Below are 12,736 nucleotides of genomic sequence, written 5' to 3' on the forward strand. Positions count from 1 at the left end.
GGACTGATTTTATGTCTCTCTCTTTTTTGTTGTGTATTTGGTCTTTGATATGGACCTTGACCACAAGCTCAATGTTGAAAAGTTATCTGTTGCAGGGGGAAAACACGTAGTACTCATTATTAATATATATGTGTCTATGTACTGGGAGGTACTGTGTCCGAACATTTCTATGTTAGTAATGGTGTCAAGCAAGGGGGGATTTTATCTCCTCTATTGTTTAATTTATACATGGATGGTCTGTCTAGGAAACTGAACCAGAGTAAAACTGGATGTGTCATAGGTGATGCTGTAGTCAACCACCTTATGTATGCGGATGATTTAATTATCTTTTCCCCGTACAGTGCAGGATTACAACAGCTTCTCAGGGTTTGCTCCCAGTATGGCATTGATTTTAATATTAAGTATAATGCCAAGAAGAGTAGCATCATGATTGTGCGAAGTAAAGATGATAAAAAGGCAGTATTTCCTAATTTTATTCTCAGTAGCAACATACTACTTGTGTGCAGTGAGATTAAGTACCTTGGACACTGTATATCCGATGATCTCTCTGATGACAAAGACATCCATAGACAAAGATGCAAATTGTATGCCCAGGCAAACATACTAATGCGGAAATTTCACAAATGCTCTGTACATGTCAAGGTATCACTCTTTAAAGCCTTCTGTACACCATTGTATACGGCTCACTTATGGAGTAACTACAAAGCCAGCAGCATGCGAAAACTAAAAGTTGCATATAATGATGCTCTACGGTTGCTGGTGAAAGTACCAAGATGGCACAGTGCCAGCCAGCTGTTTGTAAACCTGGGGTACCTACCTGTCAAGCCCTGTTAAGAAATCTAATGTACAAATTCATATGTCGTCTTAAAAAGTCTGACAATCATGTTATTAAGATTTTAATTAACCCTGTCAAGAGTTCTACTCGGTTCTCTTCCATGATATGGAGACATTGGCGTAACAGCCTCTACTGACTTTGAACAGCTGTAGTTGGACTGTTTTTCTTTTATGTGTTTTATTTTATTTTTATTATTTTATTGCTTTTACTGTGTGATTGTCATCCTGTTTTGTTGTATGGACCCTGAGTCTGAAATAAAGATTGAATTGAATATGTATCAAAGTTCTGTCATTGGTTATCTTTACAGTAATACAATGTTATACCAGGCTTCTCTTGCAATCTACAACACAGTTATGTGTTTGCCAGACCCAAGGGGTCGGGCTTACATGAGGCTTTGTACCTGTTTCGTCCATACATGGGCATGGTCACTTTGTCCTCCGGCCCCAGCCAAAAAAAAGTCTGTCACTTTGTCCTCCGGCCCCAGCCAAAAAACATTCGGTCCCCCAAAAAAGTCTGTCCATACATGGTGGGCATAGAAGGGACACACGTTGTGCGAAGCCCGGCCATTCAGATTTCAACCACTAGGGGTCTGGCAGAACCAGGTCTCCTGGTCTTGTTTTTAAGTGTATGTGAAATGTCAGATTTTCATCTTGTTTCTTCCAATGTGCCAGATGCTTGAATGTCACTGAATAAATTAATGTTGGGTCATGTACAGTATGTCACTAAGATTCAGGTGTCATAGTAGCAACAGCAGTTAGCACAGGACAGTGAGAGGAAGCATCAGAGACATAGAATATAGTGTTAATGTTGTATGTTCTATCAATACATAAATGTACAATCTTCATCTTAGCTCTCTGTCTTTTTTTGTACACCAATGCTCCATGACATCTCTTGGACAATTTCAAACTGCACGTTTGACCCCAGGTGAGAAATCCAGCCCTTAATTAGTAAAGTGAACATAATGCTCACAGTTTAAGTCTAAGGCCATGTTTTGGCCCTAGATGGTGGTTGATGGTCCAGACTCCAGTTCCACATCATTCTGCGAGCGGCAGGTGGGTTCTGAACAGCCTGCAGATGCCTGGTGCCTGGAGTAGCAGCTACAATTGGCTGCTGGCTTCAACAAACATCCAGGTGTAAGTTTAGGTTGTGGACACTAGCCTACTATAGATAACACAGGCTACTGTAATGGATGACCCTCTCAAAACTAAGAATTAAAATTAAGAGTTTAAAGAACCTTCTTAAAACCCAGAGATGTAGGTCCGCTGTGAATCCACAGAACACAGTGAAGAGACATGCCATGCCTTCCCCTGACCACACGGTGTCACTATTTACTATGAGTGTAGCACCAACATAGGAAACAAGTACTGGTATGCACTTTTTGGCAAACTTCTGTTGTATATTTCATAACATAACGTACAAATCTAAGAATTACTAGGATTACAAGTCTACTTCAGTAGACAGGAGAGTGTATTCAGAGAGGTGACGGTTGGCTCTGACTTGGGTGGGGGGTACAATTAACATTCTCTTTGTTTTACCTGGGAGACAGAAGGTCTAGGCATGTGTCTCCATCCCCCTTCCTGGCCTATACAGTTGCAAATGTAGTGGGCCGGGAGGTGGGGTCTCACCTTTCAAGGCTGACACACCAACACATGTACCTCCTCTTTTTCTCAATGTGGTCACTGCTATAAAGATTGACTACAATGTGTAAGCTTGGTGTGTGTGCCACTCCAAGCCGTGAGGCTGTGGAGCTGGCTGAGGGACCTTGGGGTCCAAAGAACTCTGTTGTACTATGAAATAAATCGGAAGCAAGTAACCTCACTGACTGGAGTGATGCCTCAATCCATTCTTCAACCATTCATACACATATCTGGAACATCAAACTAACTACAATATGGCGTTGTTGGCAACTAAAAGTGCAGTAGAACCTTTACCAAAACCTAGTGAAGTCAGTGGTTCAGATACCACACTTCCTCACTTTTTGTCACGTCTGTTACACATGCATGGTTTCCTCTCCACCGGTGTGTGAATGGCTGAATGTAATGGACATTGTAAAGTTCAAACGAAAGGTGCTATATAACAACAACATATAACAACATTTATTGACATGCTTTTTAGACGCATAACAAATAAATCTGAGTTTGATGCTGGGAGACGACTAGAATATATTGCTCTTCTAACCTCATAGATTTTCTTAAATAAAGATAAGTACTATTGTACTATGATTTTATACACTCTGTGTTTGTCATTCATTTGACAGCCTGACTGGGGAAACCTTATATGGTGTTTATTGAGTTCCCTTTAACTCAGCACAACTAAAGGGTGGCGTAGTCTATTTCACACTGCGTTACAATTAGAACACGTTTATTGTCTGTTTGAGGAGTTCACATATGCTATTGTTCTGCACCTGAATGGCATCATTAAAAAAAGTGCAACAGAATGGAGAAGCTCAAGTTTTATTAACAATATTTTTTGTAAGTATATATGTCTTTATTATGGAAAAAATCTAATCATGTGAATCTTCGGTTCCATATGGGAACGGTGTGGCTCCAATGTAGATCTCAGAATTCATGTGGCCAGCCGGTGACGTCAGTAATCTATCAGTCATCTATAACATATCTATGACATGTCTCCAAATTTGGGTAAAGTTTCAGACTGATCAGAGCCCCATTGACTTCCAGTATAAAAATAATGTTAGCTATAGAACATGATTTTTATTTTTGTTTTATTACATTTTTTTGTGGAGGTACTTCTGTGGCCTTGTGGCAATATGCACAAGACATTTAGTGCTGGCTTGCGAAACTGTTGACTTATTTCAACTCTTGCTATTCATGACAAGCTCTAAAAACCATCAAACATCAACACTATGATGATTTCCGTTTCCGTTATCTTGTGATTTCGTTATGGATATATCGGTCATTTCTTTCCATTCGTATTACAGATTATATCTTGCTCTAGCTCTAGCTATCTCTCTGTCTTGCCCGCACGCACGCACCCACACATCCACCCGCCCACCCACACACACACACACACACACACACACACACACACACACACACACACAGTCACACACACACACACACACACAAACACACACACACACACACACACACACACACACACACACACACACACACACACACACACACACACACACACACACACACACACACACACACACACACACACTCTCTCTCTCACACACACACACACACACACACACACACACACACACACACACACACACACACACACACACACACACACACACACACACACACACACACACACACACACACACGTTGTATTTCTCATAGATTATTATCAGGAAAATCACTAACAAGAGTGAAGAGGAAGGACGTGTCCCATTTTAGACATATTCTGTCCTATAATTGTATCAACCTCGGTGGAATCAACCTGTTTACAACTTGCCAGCCAAGTAAGTTTTAAGTAAGAAATTCAAATATATTATTATTTTTTAATTTAAAGATTTATTTTGGGCTTTTTTAAGCCTTATTATTGATAGGACAATAGGCTGACAGGAAATGGGAGAGAGAAATGGGGAGTGACACGCAGCAGGCCGTCGGGATCAGGACTCGAACCTGTGACGCGCTGTCAGGCTACATTGTAGCCTAGGTGCTCCGGGCCCAAATATATTATTTTAATCATACTATTAATATAATGATATTTCCTCTTACAATATCAACCAGTGGAATACCTCTGAAGCCTTCAACCGAGAGGAGAGGCCTAACTATGAATGTTAGAGGAGCAAGTGGATTTGTGCTCTTCCTTTTGACTTTACCAGTTATTAGACATTTATATTTATTAAAGGTTTTTGAAGTTTGTTCTCTGTATCTCAGATGAACATGTGAGGAGCTGTTGTGATGTGATGTGATGTGATGATGTCATATCATGTCATATCATGTCAAATAAGTTGTACACAAATAATGACCTTTCTCACAGAGAAGGGTACATTGATCAAAGGCATGATTATTAGTGTGGTTTGTTGTTAGATCACAGGAACAATGAAAGTCGTGAACGATGCAAGTTTGGAACGCTCCCAACTGGTTATGCACTACCTGTTGTACCCGTTGTGTACCTTTTATGCCCATATATGGAGATTTCTGTATCTGTATGTCTGTGTGAGGCATTTCCAAATATGGAGTCCAGGCCAGTGTATGACGTCAGTACTATGACCGTGACGTCATATTGATAACATCAGGATACTCCATATATTAGGGATTTGCGGAATTATTGTAGATTTTGTAATTATTATTCTTTGGTGATCCACTCATCCGACTGACTTTACAATCGGCACGCCGGAATAGTCTCCGTACCTGTATATGATAGGGTGTAATATGGAGCAGAGCCTGAACGGCGAGATCAAATATAATATTCACACTTTTATTTACATTATAAATGTAATGTTTTTCAATCTATTTATGAGTTATCTGACTCAGCTTTCTGTTTGACTAGAGCTACTGATGTTTTTTATGTCCATATAAGCTCATTTGAATTCTTATAATCTATTTGTTATCTACTACAGTTTTGACTATATTATATTATCATATACTACTTACACTATTATATTTGCTACTATTGTTATTGCTACTACTTGTATCTCTCCTCTGTCTCTCCCTCTTCTTTCCCCCCGACACGGTCGAGGCAGAAGGCCGCCCACCCCAGAGCCTAGGGTCTGCCTGACATTACTTCCAGTTAAGGGGGAGTTTTTCGTTGCCACTGTCGCAAAATTGCTTGCTCAGGGTGGGACTGTCAGGTCTCTGCTCTACATGTAAAGTGCCTTGAGACAACTTGTGATTTGACACTTAGATAATAAAATTGAATTTAATTGAATTTAGCATTTGAGAGTGAACAGTTTAATGATGAAAGTTCAATGACAGACAATGCTGCAGGTCAACACTTAGTGTTCTGAGAGGTCAGGCCTCATTATCCAACACCATCTTATTATTAAGTTCCTAGTCTTGCGTATCCAGACAACTATTCCACAATCTCCGCATGCTATATATATAATAGTCTGGAACTACACCTCCCAAAATCCGAGACAGGAAGCTGTCATCTGTTCGCCATTTCCATTCATGAAAATGTATCTCAAAACATCTTTATATTGATTTTTAAAATGTCCATTTCTGCTAAGCAGCAAGCTATATAATGCTACAGTGGTGTAAAGTAACCAAGTACTGTACTTAAGTACAATTTCTAGGTACTTTTACTTTACTGGAGAATTTCCAATTGTCTTTACTTTTACTTCTACTCCACTACACCTCAGATGCAAATATTGTACTTTTACTCCACTACAATGATTTGAAAACTTTAGTTCCTAGTTACTTTGCAGATATAAATAATTACATTTATAAAACATACATTAACCACTTCAGCCCTATTTGATACCTATAGGCTATTTGAAAATAGCCAATCTACAAGCTCACAACGCGTCGCATTGCAAACATTTTAGTACTTTTACTTTTGGTACTTTAAGTACATTTGGATACCAATACTTTTGCACTTTTACTCAAGTAAATTTTGAATTCCGGACTTTTACTTGTAACAGAATATTTCTACATTGCAGTAAACAAGTAAAGAATGTGAGTACTTTTTCCACCACTGTGCTTAGATGATTTTGATTTACTCTGATAAATTTGCGCGACTGCAAAGACAAAACGGAAGTGGGGAGGAGGCGTCACATCTGCTTTATCGCTTGATCATTTTCAGTGGTAGATACTAGGTTAGCCTTATGAAAAGCATATGAAATTTGTGGGAGGCAACGTGGGAGGCAACAGTCTGGCTCGCAATACTGCTAAGTTCCTGTTTGTCTCATTGACTAATGATGGGTGCTTCTAACAAGCAAAGAAACATCTCCTGTCCTCTAATAACTTTATGATTATGATTATGATTATGATTATGATTATGATTATGATTATGATTATGTTCTGTGTCAGTGATACAGGGTCAAGATGGTTGGGGAGTAACCTACAACTCTCATTATGTGTGCGCCATTAAGGGATAAACTGTGAAGATGAGCTGCACCTACAGTCACCATCCCTTTTATTACATTTATGATGAAAACACTAGACATAATATATCTAAACATCTTATAGTAAAAGACAGAGCCAGAGTCAAAGTCACAAGCCTTTTCTGGTTTACTAAATCGGAACGCTGGGACTCCGAGTGTGGAGGTCGTGTGGAGAACCATTGTGGCCAATCGGACAGCAGCTGTACCCTGACCATTAGACACCTGAGAGAGACTGATTCAGCAGAGTACAAGTTCAGGTTCACAACAAACAATCCAGATGGGAGTGGGAAATATACTGGTCACCCTGGAGTCACATTGGATGTCACAGGTAACATTATTTATTTAACCTTTATTTAACCAGTAAAATCACATTGAGACAACGTCTTTTGTTGTGCACGCTGCCAGAAGGCCAATGAACTCTATATACAAATATTTATTCAAATATTTATTTATTTATTCAAATCGGTCAATGACAACTATGTAATTAATAACCACAGACCTACAGTCCTCCCAAGGCTATGTGTTTGAGAGGGTAAGGACTGTATTAAGCGGGTAGGGTAGGACAGTAGTATTCACCACAGTGGGTGGATACTACTCCAAAAGAGTAATCCTTTCGGGTAATTTCAGGTCTCTCTCTCCCTCAGAACAACCCTGACTCTGATTCTGACTCAGATTATGAGATCTATTTACCTTTGGACAGTAGCAGCTCTGCCTCTGCAGCGCATGAGGAATCAATGGAACAGCACGCTGATGTTGACTACACCACCGTCCACTTCACTCGCTATAAGAAGAACCAGGAAGAGCCCTAGTTTTCCACCGTCCAACCACCACGGTCCCAGGGACAGAAGGATGACCACTATGGTGTGGTCAAATTTAAAAGGTCCAATGCTGCCCCCTGACACTGCAACTGAATAAAGCAGAGAGACTGATCACATTGACAGACAATTTATTCTAATTTGGTGTTTCTTCTTTTAGTTCTTTGTCCTCCTCACCTGCTGGTGGTGGTGCTGTCTATGATCCACTAGTCTTTTTGGGGGGCCTATGATGCATGATTCAATGTTCAAGGTTCAAGGTTCAAGGATGTACTTTATTGTTATCTTGTGAGGTACATAAGAGTAAAACCTATTTTTGTTTGGCTTCCTTCAGACAATGCAGCAGCTTAGATAATAACAACAACTAGAAAAAGTGCTCCTCGGAGCACAGGTCTCCGCCAGGTCAGGTAGGCTATTGTGGCCTCCTGGTGGCGTTATAATAGGCCAATGTGAAAAGGGTGCCATTTCTTCTTAGGCCTTGCACGACAATCGGACGCCGACTGCATTCATGATTTGAGGCATGTTAAAAACATTTGTTTTGCTAAATTAGACCTGCTGGTGGCGCTATAACAGGCCAATGTTAAAAGGGTGCTATGTGTTCCTCAACATAGTGTGAATGTGCGTGCAAAGTTTGACTGCAATCGGACGGTGCGTACATGATTTGCGGAATTTTGTTCAAAACAAGCCAATAATGCAAACTTTAGATGTCAATCTTAGCCAATCAGGATAGAATATGAAAAATCACACACATCCGTCTTGATCACATGACTAATAGAGATCATGTGTACCGATTTGCGTGACATTTGGATAAAATCGGAAGGAGTAATATAAAGAAATATGTTTTACATAAGTCGGCCTCCTGGTGGCGCTATAAAAGGCAGAAGTAAAAAAATGCAAGGCAAAGGTTTTTCCTTGACCTCTAGTGAGTGTGCATACAAAGTTTTACACAGATCGGTGCAGTTATAGGTAAAACATGAATCAGCCTGTTATAGCGCCACCATGAGGCTGATTTGAAATGGTATTTCTTCCTTGGCCTAATGGGAATGTGCGTGCAAAATTTCACGGAAATTGCATGCTGTGTTCATGATTTGAGGCATTTTGTTGAAAACGGAGCACTCCTGCAAACTTTGGAAGACATTTTTTGCCAATCAGGATGGAATATGAAAAATCTGAAAGACCTGTTTCGTTTAATGACTTTAAAGATACTGTGTACCGATTTGCGTGATTTTTGGACAAAATCTGTAGGAGTACTGTCAAAAAATATGTTTTGCACAAATCGGCCTCCTGGTGGCGCTATAAAAGGCCCATGAGAAATATTTGGGGCAGAGGTTCTGAATTGGCATCCAGGGAGTGTGTGTGCACAGTTTCGCTGCGATCAAGCCAACGGTGCCGGAGATTAGCTGGTCACAGACGGACGGACACACGGACACACGGACGGACGGACGGACGGACGGACAGGGGGAAAAACATACTCTCTCGCCATGCCTTTCGGCCTGGCGGAGACAATTAGTAGAGAGAGGGATCCTTTGAATGTTGTGCCCTTGCGTGCGCCCTGGCCGTCGCCAGACATCCATTGCAGGCGCGCGCGCCGCGGCGCTCTAACAAACCAAGTTGGTATTGCAGATGGCGCACTATACACTTTCCCAAACGTGTGTCAAAATAGCAATTTTGGGGATAATGCAACAACACGCCCACGGCCACACCTCCAGCCGCAAATAGTGGAGTCGGCATAATGAATAGCGGGTGTTCTGCCCCCCTACATTGTAGTGGTCATGTTTAGTTAATTGTGTGAAACAGCACCACTCTGTGGTAATATGTGTAGGGTTTCCTATTTTCTCGATTGGCAAGTGACTGCAATTGAGGTACAATATACTACACCTGTGCTGCACAATCAAGGTGCAATAAACTACACCTGTGCTGCACAATCAAGGTAAAATATACTACACCTTTGCTGCCTACAGTCAGTAGTCAAAGTCTCCAGCTCCAGTGTACATGTTGTTTGTCTCCCCTCTTGCTAAAAGCAACGTCTGTGAGTAACTTGGATGTTTGATTACGTGATATTAGGTTATTTTATGTGTTACTGTATGTTGTGTTGCATTTATACAAATATATTTTACAGCAGCTAAAGGTATATCTGTCTGTAGATTAGCTAGTTTGTCACATGCTTTCTGTATTGAACAGTAATTTGGAAATGTCTGTAGGCCTATTGTTGTTGCAGTTTCACAAAAAAAGTACCAGTAAACTTCATAAAGACAACGCCTTCTCCGTGGAGTTTGTTGGGAAATGTTTAGCTGGTGGGCTAGCTGGCATCTGCAGTTAGTGAGGCCTACACAGCGGGTATAGCGGGCGCAAAATAGCGTTTAGGGACAGTGCCAGCTCCCTTATCCCTAATTCACGGGTAATGGGACGAAATTCAAATTTAGCAGTGCCAAAAATAGAGCCTTACGCGCCATTTATATTTTTTGGGCGGTGAAACCGCCCCTATAAGGGAGGTTTGGATATTTGTACAACAAATCCTGCGCTGTGATTGGCCAAAAATGAACCCCGCCTAACCCTGCACCGTGATTGGCCAATCACAGTCTATTCAGGACTGTGATTGGCCAGTGTCACATGACACATGTGCATAGCCCTATATAAGAAACCATAACTTTAAAAAAACCATAAATTTGTTTTTTTAAAGTTATGGTTTCTTCCATCATAAAGAGTGTTTCAATAAATGTATTTATTTTTTGTACATGATTGGTTGACTCCATTCAGTATTGTGATTAGCTAGCAAGACACCGCCCACTTCACACAGGGTGTGATTCTTTGTCTCTGCCAGGCCTTGCGAGAGAGTATGTTTTTACCCCCTGTCTGTCCGTCCGCTTGTCCGTGTGTCCGTCCGTGTGTCCTGTCCGTCCGCGACCAGCTAATCTCCGGCACCGTTGGCCCGGTCGCTGCGAAACTGTGTACACACACCCCCTTGATGCCAATTCAGAACCTCTGGCCCAATTTTTTCACATGGGCCTGTTATTACGCCACCAGGAGGCCAATTTGTGCAAAACCCATGTTTTGATACAGTACTCCTACAGATTGTATCCAAACATTGCGCAAATTGGTACACAGTATCTCTATAGTCATGTGATCAACACGGATCGGTCCGATTTTCCATATTCCATCCTGATTGGCTAAGGTTGGCTTCCAAAGTTTGCAGGATTGGTCCGTTTTGAACAAAATGCCGCGATTTCCGTGAAATTTCACACGCACATTCCCACTAGGCCGAGGAAGAAATTCCACCTGAAATGATTCAAATCAGCCTCATGGTGGCTCTATAACAGGCCGATTTAGGTTTTTAACTATAACTGCACCGATCGGCATGAAACTTTGCACGCACACTCCCTAGAGGCCAAGGAAAAACATCTGGCCTGCATTTTTCACATTTGGCTTTTATAGCGCCACCAGGAGGCTGACTTATGTAAAACATTTTTTGTGATATTAAGCCTTAAGATGTTTTTCTCAATTTTACGCTTAATTTTACGCAAATCGGTACAAATGATCTCTATAGTCATGTCATCACCATGGATCTGTTTGATTTTTCATATAACATCCTGATTGGCTAACATTGACATCTAAAGTTTGCAGGAATGGCCAGTTTTGAACAAAATGCCACAAATCATGAATGCAGCGTCCGATTGCGGTGGAACTTTGCACGCACATTTGCACTTCGTTGAAGAACAAATGTCACCCTTTTAACATTGCCCTATTATACTACACCAGGAGGCCAACATTTTTCTTTTTTAGATTACTCCTACAAATTTTGTCCAAACATAGAGCAAATCGGTACACATTATCTCTATAGTCAAGTGATCAAGATGGTTCCATCCGATTTTTCATATTCCATCTTGATTGGCGAATTCCGAACATTGCTGGCCCACAATAACCTACCTGACCTGGCGGAGACCTGTGCTCCGAGGAGCGCTTTTTCTATTTTTGTCTCCGCCAGGCCGAAAGGCATGACGAGAGAGTATGTTTTGCCCCCTGTCCGTCCGTCCGTCCGTCCGTCCGTCCGTCCGTCATTCTGTCTGTGGACAGCTAATCTCCGGCACCGTTGGCTTGATCGCAGCGAAACTGTGCACACACACTCCCTGGATGCCACAGCAGAACAGATCCTACAGATTTGGTCCCAAAATCTCACAAATCGGTACATAGTATCTCTATAGTCATTAAACGAAACAGGTCTTTCAGATTTTTTATATTTCATCCTGATTGGCAAAAAATGTCTTCCAAAGTTTGCAGGAGTGGTCAGTTTCGAACAAAATGCCTCAAATCATGAACACAGCATGCAATCTCCGTGAAATTTTGCACGCATATTTCCACTATGCCGAGGAAGAAATGCCACTTGAATATTTTCAAATCAGCCTCATGGTGGCGCTATAACAGGCCGATTCGTGTTTTTACTTATAACTGCACCGATCTATGTAAAACTTTGTATGCACACTCCTTAGAGGTCAAGGAAAAACCTTTGCCCTGCATTTTTCACATCTGCCTTTTATAGCGCCACCAGGAGGCCGACTTATGTAAAACCTTTTTTTTTAGATTACTCCTTCCGATTATATCCAAATTTCACGCAAATCGGTAATACATATGATCTCTATAGTCATGTGATCAAGGTGCATCTGTTATATTTTTTATATTCCATCCTGATTGGCTAAGATTCACATCTAAAGTTTGCAGTAGTGGCTTGTTTTGAACAAAATGCCGCAAATCATGAACGCTGCGTCCGATTGCGGTCAAACTTTGCACGCACATTCACACTATGTTGAGGAACAAATGCCACCCTTTTAACATTGGCCTGTTATAGCGCCACCAGCAGGTCTAATAAAGCAAAACAATTTTTTTTAACAGAATGCCTCAAATCCTGAATGCAGTGTCCAATTGCCGTGCCAGGCCTAAGAAAAAATGGCACCCTTTTCACATGGGCCTATTATAGCGCCACCAGGAGGCCACAATAACCTACCTGACCTGGCGGAGACCTGTGCTCCGAGGAACACTTTTTCTAGTTAAATATAGTTTTGCCGTGGC

This window comes from Gymnoscopelus braueri (genome assembly GCF_963280865.1).
Source record: "Gymnoscopelus braueri genome assembly, chromosome: 2".
Lineage (NCBI taxonomy): Eukaryota > Metazoa > Chordata > Actinopteri > Myctophiformes > Myctophidae > Gymnoscopelus > Gymnoscopelus braueri.